At 44.7% G+C, this 10,277-nt stretch overlaps 1 long non-coding RNA gene across 1 annotated transcript; it reads right to left on the reverse strand.

The window, feature by feature from the left end:
* Positions 1-671: 671 nt before the first annotated feature.
* Positions 672-5,859, reverse strand: LOC146358641 (uncharacterized). The gene is made up of 3 exons (XR_014787117.1): positions 5,668-5,859; positions 4,263-4,376; positions 672-1,232 (listed from the first exon to the last, which is right to left on the reverse strand). It is a non-coding gene; the product is annotated as an uncharacterized LOC146358641 (long non-coding RNA).
* Between the last annotated feature and the right edge of the window lie 4,418 nt (positions 5,860-10,277).

Below are 10,277 nucleotides of genomic sequence, written 5' to 3' on the forward strand. Positions count from 1 at the left end.
TGATCTAATTAAGCACATCTATTTTACTTGTATTTAGTAAACAAAGCTACAAATAAGCATCCCATGTTCATTTTTTCTCTGAATACACAACAAGTATTTGACCTGAAATATTAGGCAGAAGAAAGTAAAGCACACTTAGGGAGCAATCCTACAGTCCCTAGACAGCATCTAAGGGGCCATAGGATAGTTCAGATTTCCTGATCCAAGGTCAGAGACACCTCGGAGGGGGGAATCGGAGATCCAACTCCCCCACCCCCAGCCAGCGCAGAAAGAACCACAAGTTTGGGAACTTGACCTTGGAGAGGGGAAAAAGGGAGGTGTTTTGGTGGGTGGGGAGGGGAGGAGACTGGAGAGGCCAGTATATGAGCTCCCACTCTGAAGTGTCCCAGCTAGAGGCAAAAAAGTCTGTCTAGCAAAAAATGGGAGGATGGGGGGCAAAGGGGATCTTTCCCGCTCCTCCTGCCCTGCATAGGATGCTCATAAGCCTCCAAGTTCGGGGGCTAATGATCACTGAGGGCGCAACCAATAGGATTGCACCCATAGGCTAGTAACTTATTGTGCCCGTGCGCTTGCAGGAGCAATCACTCAAGCAAGGGGACTTTTACGCTTCTAAAAATAACCTGAAATGAGCAGAAATGCTAATTTCCAGAACAAGAGAGGTCAGCAGAGCTCACAGAAAACATTTTTATTAGAATACTTTAATTTTTTACAAGTATTCTGATCTTTTTTACATAATATAACATTAAATCACATTAAGTCAATAGCATATACTTTCCTTGAATTGTTTATATTTTAGAGAGGGACAGGGGAAGGTACTGAAAACTGTTGACACACTAATACATTTTAGCAACCCAAAGAACTGCGCACGATATGCTGACAACTACTCACCTACAACTTTGAAACTGCCATGCTTGCCTCATATTGCATTTGCAACGGGCATCCGTTCATTGTTATGAATGAACATATGCAATGCGGAAAAAATTCTGCCCCACTGCTCACAAGTCCTCTGCCATCAAGCAATAACCATCCACACGTGACATCTGGCCAACACGATCAACCTAACACGATCCAGACTACAACAGCGGCACAACCACAAAGCAAGATCTGAAGTGCATCCGGATCAGGTGCCTGAAGCAGGTGAGCCCAGCTGCAGGCTACACAGCAGCACGAGGCTTCAAACTCCACAGCAGCTGCTTCTCTGCTGCCGATATCTCTCGGCCTGTTCCCAGGATCTAAGCATGGGGACAGAGAGAATGGAGACCAACAACAAGAAAATTCAGGCACGCAGGAGCTTCACCGTGCAAACCGACAGCGTGATGAACTGTTCTTTTAATCTTACCCTGATTTACAGTTGTACTTCCTATTTGACTCTCAGTTCAGTAAAATGAAGCTTATCATGGCTGTCCGGCTCCTGTTAATTACTTTGAGGCTAATTACATAACAGACAGTGCTGTATTGTGTAGAAGCAGCCACTATGGGAATTTCTGCTTTGCATGGTCCTAGTTTGTCCCTTCTGCATTCCTATAGACTCTGTAGCATAGAGCGGGGCAGGGTGGGGTGGGGTGACAAAAAGCAGATCAGGATCTACGGGCAGATTTCTGGGTGACTAGATCATGATGGATTTTTGCCTTCTAGCTTTTTAACAATAGCAGTCCAAAAGGTCTCTCTCTTTCTGGCTGCTGAAACAAAGGAAACATGGTGGAGAGGGGAAACCAGAACTGGATTTTTGTGTGAAATGGCTAAGAGCTCAGTTCTAGTGATGAAAACAAGTTCCTGGGCCAAACAGGTGCTCAAAGCAATGCTGCAGCTAGGGCTGGACCTTGGGACCAGATCCAACCTCAGGGAGTGGCAGGTGCAGAAGCAAACTCTGTTTTACTCTATAGTCATGATGATGCTGTGATTTAAGTGAGGTTAAAATGGAATACTGCACATGCTCAGAGTATTATCATGAAATTTTATTTTGAAATAAAGTTAACAAAATAAAGGCAACAAAAAGAAGAAAAAGAATGTACATAATAAATCAAAATCACCAAAGAAACAAAGGAATTCTCTAATTATAAATCTTAGTCTATACGGGATATGTTTATGGAACATCTACAGTAAAACGGCCTATGTAGCAGCTCAAGTAAAAATACAAGTTATACAACATATAAAAGGAGCGTGTGCGAGCGTACGTCATTTTGTGTGCATGTATGTATTAATCAGAAAAAATATAGACAACTGTACTTAGTTGGAATTTTATCAAAAGTTTGAAGAGTTTCAACATAGGAAATAAATGGAAGCCATTAGTGGTTTGTATGCTCAGAGTATTATTTTTTTAATCAGGGTTGGTAAACAGTTTTATTCATGCAGAAGCCATTTTAAATGGCAGTTGGGGAGTGTGGGAGAGAAATGTTAGCTCTGTGCTTCACAACAGCCATCAAAAGGGTCCCCCTATAAGACCGTTAAGCCTAGGGCCAAAAATTACCTAGCTGCACCATAGCTCAGAGATACCCTTTGTGGTGGTTCCTTAGTTTAGTTCTGTGGGTTTGATGGAGAGTACTGGCTGTGTGAGATGGCTTTCCAACATGCCTTCTCTATGGTCAAGAAAATACAGGACTGAGCATAACTTTGAGAACCTTCTTTATTTTGGACAACAGATAGCAGCCAACAATTTAGCAGCTTCAGCTTGCTTGACAGCCAGGCTAACATAGTCAAAGCAGTTCTAACTGGATCACTAACAAAAAAAAAACTACACCCACCAAGGGGGAAGGGGGCTGCACGCATATTACACCTTTTATCCTTCTTTATTCTAAGTGTATAGCTACCCCACTTAGCCATGATGCAAACACTTGGCTCCAGTTGGTGGATCTCTGAGATCTAGTAAGAAATCAAAGTAGATCCCACAAGCCTGAAGTCTGCCTCACCGATGCTGTAGAGTCTTATTGTCTCGGTCCAGAACATGGCAATTAAGCTTCCTAAGGCTATTCTAAATAAAGCCTTCTTCTATTACTAAGACTCACAGCTTTCCTGTTGTTCAAGGGCCAAAACAGACATGACTTCAAATCTGTATGTAGCAGTGACATCTTTTTCATTTTTACTCAAGAGTAAGCACAGGGGTCCTCATTTGGATCTTAAAAGCCCCTCATGCCAGGTTCCCATTCCAAATTGGGCCCCCTGTGGATACTCTACATTAAAACTGGGGCAGGGCAGGGTGAGACATCCACAAGGGCTGGACTACACGCCCCAGGGGCAGCACTATGATACTGAACCCAGTGCGGTTGTGGAAACAGCTCAGTAACGGAGCCAAAGTAAGCAGGAAAAGTCGGACTATAACCAGTCTCAGAAGAAGCGGTTTTTCTGCGATAAAACGCAGGGTTGGGACTGAATAGCCACGACGTCAAACCTCACTGCGCAGCCAGGTTGGAGTAAATCGCTGGTCAAACCACAGCTATAGCTGCTAGACATGGATTTAAAATATTACAGAAGGACCAGTTTATTGGGGTCTAGGGGTCCGGAGCGGGGGGCAGGATGGGCTGGCGTAGGTGGAAAGATTATGGTGATGAGAAAAACATGAACCCACCGAACTGCGCAAACAAAAGGTACAAGAAGGGCTACCTTTTGTGTGTTTGTTGGTGTTGGGTGAAAATGGCTGCCGCTGTGGGGACTCGGTCACAGTTTAATCAGCGGCAGCAAACCTGGGAGGCAGTGCTGTGAAATGCCTCGCTTTTTCACTGCTGGTGATGTAACTGATGAAGGTAAAAAAAAAAAGCAATTCTGCTCAGTATTGTAGGGGCCCCCACCTATAGTTTGATGAGAAATCTCTTCACCCCTAAAAAAACAGGGGAGAGAACCTTTGGAGAGTTGGCCAGTCTGTCAGAGGACCATTTTAACCCAACCCCCAGTGAAATAGTGGAGCGATTTAAATTCAGCTCACAATCACAAAGGTCTGGAGAGACAGTAGGAGCGTTTGTGGCAGAACTGAGAATATTTTCTCTAAACTGCAGTTATGAGGCATTTCTTAGCACTGCAATTATGGTGGGACTCCGACACAGATGTTAAGGGACAGGCTAGTCCGTGGAATTAATGATGAGAAAATGCAGCAGAGACGGCAGTTAACCTTTGACTCTGCTTTAAAACTTGCCCTGGCGATGGAATCTGCAAATAAAAGTGTACAGGATTTACAGGCACCACTCTTGGGAACTGGGAAGAAGGGCAGTACACAGGTGACACCAGCAAATGATTTAAACGTAGTAAAGAACCTGAAAAGGAAATGGATATACCTCAGGAAGGCTGGTAATGTTATGGAGGGAAGCATACACGAAAGGCCTGCAGATTTCAAACTGGAAAGTGCCACAATTGCAGTCTGACTGGTCACGTGAGGAGAGTCTGTAGAACTAAGGAAAAATAAAGGGTGCAGCTAGGCAATGTAATGTAAAAAAAAAATGAATGTATACCCATAGAATGTATGTGTTGGAGGAGGGAAGTTCTGGAAATGCAGTTTAGGAAATAGCCTATATGCCATCGACAGCAGCCTTACCCAACCTGGTATCCTCCAGATGATTGGGACTACAGCTCCCATCATCACCAAATAACAGGGCCATGATGGCTGGGGAACATGGGGGTTGTAGTCCATGGCTGGCTCCATCCAGAACATGATGGTTAAACTAGTTAAGGCTATTCGGAATAAGGCCCTGTGTTGTTACAAAAAGACTGGCAGCATTAATGTGGGAGTTGTAGTCCAAAACATCTGCAGGACACCACACTGGGGAAGGCTGTCACACGCTTTCTTAAGCACTACATGTCTCAGAGTTCCTATGTTCCTGCAGGCATTTCCTGTGCACAGGCTAGAGGAGTGTAGGAGCCAACTGGCAGCCGAAGGAAGGGACAAACGCCGTAATTATCCGAAAGTCGAGGAAGAGTGGGAACCAATGCAACATTTAGAATGTACAGCCCCCAGAAAATATGAGGCTGAAGGCCAAAACAGCCATTACTTTATATCTGTATCTAGCTGCTACATCTTTTTTTTTTTCATTTTTAATGTAGAGTAGCTGCAGGAGGTCTGATCTGGATCCTAAAAGGCCCCCTACCTCCAACACTAGGTCCTGATCCACGGTGGGGGGGGAAATTGTGCCTACTCTACAGTAAAGTTGATGGCGTGGGGAAGACATAGCGGCTAGATACAGATTCAAAGTAATGGCTGTTTTTGCCCTAAATGTGTTAGGTCTGGTATCCATAGAAGAAATGGCACTAGAACCCAGGAACAGGGAGCAGCATCTAAAGGGCATTTGTCAATACAGCCCTGTATTATATGCCACCAAAGACTGGGTGGCCGGTCCGGCTATAAACCAGGCAGTTGGCAGTCCTATCCACCTGCAACAGACTCTGAAGTGGTGCGATCCATCCTGCCTCACCACCCTGCTGCACAGATATGACCAGAGCTTAACTTCTCCTTTTGAGGGTGTATGCTCAATTAGCAACTGAGGATTCTTCTGTTGTTAATGCAAGTTAAATATAAGTTCCATTGGAAAATCAGAAAGCAGTCCAAAAAACCCCCAATGACATGTCAAAATTATTCTGATGATGATTCGACAGCAAAATACTATGCATATCTACTCAGAATACGGGGCCTACTCCTAGGTAAGGGGACATAAAATTGCCATGATGGTAAATGGTACCAGTCCTTACCTCCAGGTCTTCCTCTCTGGAGACTGGCCAGGTCCACCTATTTAAACCCAAGAACATTCTAATTTTGTTTCCAAAAATAAGGGTGGTAGAATCCTTTCAAATCTGGCAGGGGTCTTTATTACAGATATATATTATTTTCTGCTGTCATATAGAAAACAAATCTGTTCTGATCAAATGTGGATAAAGAGAGACATCAAGTGGTGAGAAATCATATTCCTAGGTGAATTCGCAGCTATATTTTTGGCTTCAATTATAAACTTTATTTTTTTCTTATTATTTAAACAAAAGCCCACAAAAACGCAATATGCCGCTCCAGTTACTTTGCAAATAAGGGTTTGTTTCTCAGCGCTAACCTAAAACCACATCTCTGCTGCCTGGATAAAAACAGTTGATACAGTCTTCTCTGTACTGTTGGGACTCCGGGCCTGCCTTGCTGCTATTACTACGAAATGTCTCATTTGAAGAATACAACAGTGGCAGGCTTTGACTAAGAGAACCATGGGACTGTTATAGCAACATGAAGCCTCTGGTATTATGGGAATTGGGCAAGGAGCACTCAAATTTTATAAGCAGGGAAGCAGAACACCAAGACTTTCACATATCTGAGAGTTACAAAACAGAAATAAATTCACACACATGCGTTGGCTACCATTTTGCATCCCAGGCCTTCCCTCTGCACCACCATGTCTTGTCTATAGTTCTGCCTCATGACCAGAAGGCAAGAGTTGCCTTGCAGAATCAGACCATCATTGCATCCAAAGTTCTGGGAACATATATTTAGGGCGCAATCCTATGGGGATAGGCGGCTACCTCCAAACTTGGAGGCGACCGCCTATCCGATGCCAGGCAGGAGAAGCGCGGAGGAGATTGTCCCGTCCATGCTTCAGCTGCCCTGCATTTGCAGCTAGACAGCCAATTTCAGCTGTCTAGCCGCAGGAAGGCGGAGCGGGGGAAGCAGCTGCCGGACAACACATAGGATGTGTCATACTGGCATTTCCGACTACCCTGCCTTGGAACACACACACGCCAGAACGCCCCATTTTTGCGGCTCCGCACTCCTCTTCCAAATGCAGAGCATGGAGCCGTTCTGAGCTGCCTGCGAGGCAGCGCAGGGGGTGGGGGAGGTCGGTTCTCCGGGAACCAACCTCAGAGCGTGGGCTCCGAGGCTGGTTCCCAGAAACCAATGTATCCTATGGCCATCTAACCGCTGACTAGCAGCCATAGGATTGCTCCCTCCACCGGTTTTGAGTTTGACCTCTAGCCCTTACACCAGGCAGGGGGAGCCTTAAGCCCCAGGGGCCAAATTTGGCCCTCCTGGGGTCCCAGTCTGTCATTCTCAGGTTCCCCAGATGCGCCTACCCCCTTTCCCCCAACCAATGAACATTTGGTGGTTTCCCAGCTTTTGTGCAGTTCCCCCCTGCAATCTAAAAGGTTGAAATGCCTCTCCTAAGGCTTAGGGGGTGTTTCCACCAGCGATTTACTCTGCGCTGGCTGCATATTGAGGTCGTTAGGGATATATGACGTCGTGGCGATCCAGCAGCCACCCTGGAGCTTATCATAGAAAAACTGGATTTCCCAAGACTGCTTAAAGTCCGATGCTTTTCCTCAAGTTATGTTCTCTCCAGTATAGTTGCTGTGTGCCCCAACCCCCGCATTGACCTCGGTTATGCTAGCCCTGCCCAGGGGTGTGCCTTGCACCATGACCCTGGTCAAGGGGTGTCTCCTGTGTGTTTCCCGTCCCTGCACAAACCAGTTAGTGTCTCCTCAGAAGTAGCTCCCCTTGAGGTCAATGAGGCTCGCCCTCTGAATGCCCACATCAGAACTTACAGAGATCCCCCTCAATTGACATGGCACAGTTTAAAGCCCAATTCCCTAAGTGCAGTAAAGCGCGATTGCGAAGCTCCGATTCTCCTTTGTTTGCTTTACTGCCTTAGGAAGTAACTACTTCCACCCTTCGTTATAGAGATTCTGCAGGTTAAAATGGGGCCTGGTGTCCTGTCTTTGTGTTCTCCCCCCTCCTCTTTCCCAGCACAAGCATGTGTGTGTGTACTTGGAAGTAACTCGCATTGTGCTCAATAAGGCTTGCTCCTGAAATGCAGGTGCATCTGGACTTTCTGGGAAAAGGAGAAAGGGAGGTGAGGGGGGTTGAGCAGCCCTTGCCAGTCAGATGACATTCACTCCAACCCCCACCCCCACCAGGGAATATGTTCTGTGAAGTGATTTTTACTGGTGCGGAGCACTTGCTCATGGAGCCCTGCATGGACCAAAGCACAGCAAAGCTGATTCCTTTTAAAAAAATCCGGTGCTCCTCCATTGGCTTCTCTTTCTGTTGTCGTGGAAACACAATCTTTAGTTACTGGCACTAAGAGTTTTCAGCTAAAATATGCTGGTATTTTTGTAAGGCTTACAGTGTGTGAAGCTGCTTACTTGACCTGAATCATTTACTATACTGTTGACAGCTCTGCCCCATCTTTCCAGTTCTTGGCTCTAGACGTCCAGTTTGGAGTTAAATATGAGGCTTTTTAATAACGCTTTTTTTATTTAGTAAAAGTGATGTCAGTGTTTAGCAGGCGTTTCTAAAGAACAATAATTTGTGTGGAAATCGGTGGAACCCCAGTCTTTCAAAATCAATGCTCTTTGTAATACTAGAGACAAGTAAATATATGAATTTCCATGAAGGAAAAAGAACTATTGCTATCGGTCTATGTTTCTAAGGGCCAAAACAGACATTACTATGTCTATCAGCCACACCTTTTTTTTTCATTTTTACTCCAGAGTAGGTACGCAGCCCCCAATCTGGATCTGGGTCCTAGTGGGCGGGGGCTTTTGAGATATAAATTGCCCCCCTGTGTGTACTTTAGAGTAAAAATGAAGGGAGAAAATGACATAGCTGTTAGACACAGATTTTAAGTACTATTTGTAAAATAAAGAGCCAGGCATCACTAAGAAGTCACAGGCTGTTGCTAGGAGACCTGCAAACTCCTTCCATGATGCCTTCATTCTCTTTTCTCGCTTCTCAGAGTCAAAGTGACTCCAGTATTAATGAGGTATTAATTATTCTACAACAGATATAAATGTGGCATCGATGGCTACCACTTGTCTAGTTAAGGTTTGGTCAAACTTTATAACATCTTCTAAAAAAAGACATGTTCAGGATGGCTTACAAAAGAACCCCAACATTTCAAAATGGTCAGAACAACATCTTAAATATAGTCTGTGAAACTTCAGTGCTATAGCCACCGGGTTTGAGGGGGTCCTTGGCAAAGTACCAACTGGTGGGGCCCCTTGGGCCATGGGATTACCTGGCAGCAACTGAGAAGCTGCCATTTTCAATTCCCAGGGTGCCCTGGAGCAACACTTCTTCCTAGACCCAACACACAATGAAGAAGGCCCCAGTAACTGCCCAGGGTGCTGGGTGCTGGTGACAGACCTACTATAGCCAACATTACATCCCACTGCTCATGTTTTGAAAATGCATGTATTATTGTGAAGATAGGTATGCAAACAAGCCAATTTAGCTGTCAAATGGATGGCTAAATAATATGGAGTGCCCTCCATAGCTTACTACCATTCCCTATACTGGAAAACAAATACATTCTGTATAAAAGAAGAAAAAGTGCAAATTTGCTTGATTAGCACCATTTGTACAGGCCAGTAAATTTAACTTTTCTAGCACAAAACTGAGGGCAGAATTTTCATATGGCTGGGGAGAAAGAAGACACATTACTCTACGAGATACCATCTTACATCTACCATTCTGGTATATGACGTGCAGCTATATTGGGGATGTTATGGCCAACATCGAGTTAGAGGTTGAAATTCTAGGATTGCTTGGGCAGCCACAAGCCAGGCTGAGTCCTTCATCTTGAGGAACCTTTTTCAAAGTGTTTCATCTTGAGCAAAATAATGGTGGCCCCTCTGAAAAGTAGATCCACCTTTCTGCGGTTGTGATCTGATTAATCTCTTCAGAATATTTGTGACATAGTTCTTGCCAGCTTTTAAACAGATGTGGCCTTCAAGCAACAGGCACTATGGCTTTTAAAAAAACATGCCATGGTGCAATCACAGTTCTTTTAAATCAGCAGTGACAGCAATAAGCAGGGATGAACTACAGAAACACCTTTACAGATAATGTAACAGCTTTTCCTGTGAAGGTTGCTGGTGTCTCATGTAAATGTGGAATCTCCTTGCTTTAACTGTTGAGAATTATTTACAGCCAAAGTAAAGTATGATGAAACTGAGGTTATGGAAATAGCAGCTTGCAATAAAAAAGAAAAAAGAGATCTGCAGCACTTTGAAACTTCTGGCATGAGCAATGTACTCCTTGCATTCTGCATAATGTCAAAACAGCATTACGCATGCACCAGAGGTAAAGGCTTGGGTTGCAGGCCTGCACCCAAGAGTTGCAGAACTAAAAACACATTTAGGAAAAACCCTAAAGGCGGGGAACACCAAATCACTCAGGGGGGAGGGATGAAAAGGGGAGGGGAAGGGGAAATAAAATGGAATAGCTGGAATCCTGAAAAGGTAGTACTTCATCTTCAAGATTGTCTTGAATCAGCCCATTCACTGTTTCCATTACCCCAGTCTCTACCACCCTAGATTTCCCA

This window comes from Heloderma suspectum, chromosome 1, assembly GCF_057233095.1.
Source record: "Heloderma suspectum isolate Gila_16-S chromosome 1, 16-S_ref, whole genome shotgun sequence".
Taxonomy (NCBI): domain Eukaryota; kingdom Metazoa; phylum Chordata; class Lepidosauria; order Squamata; family Helodermatidae; genus Heloderma; species Heloderma suspectum.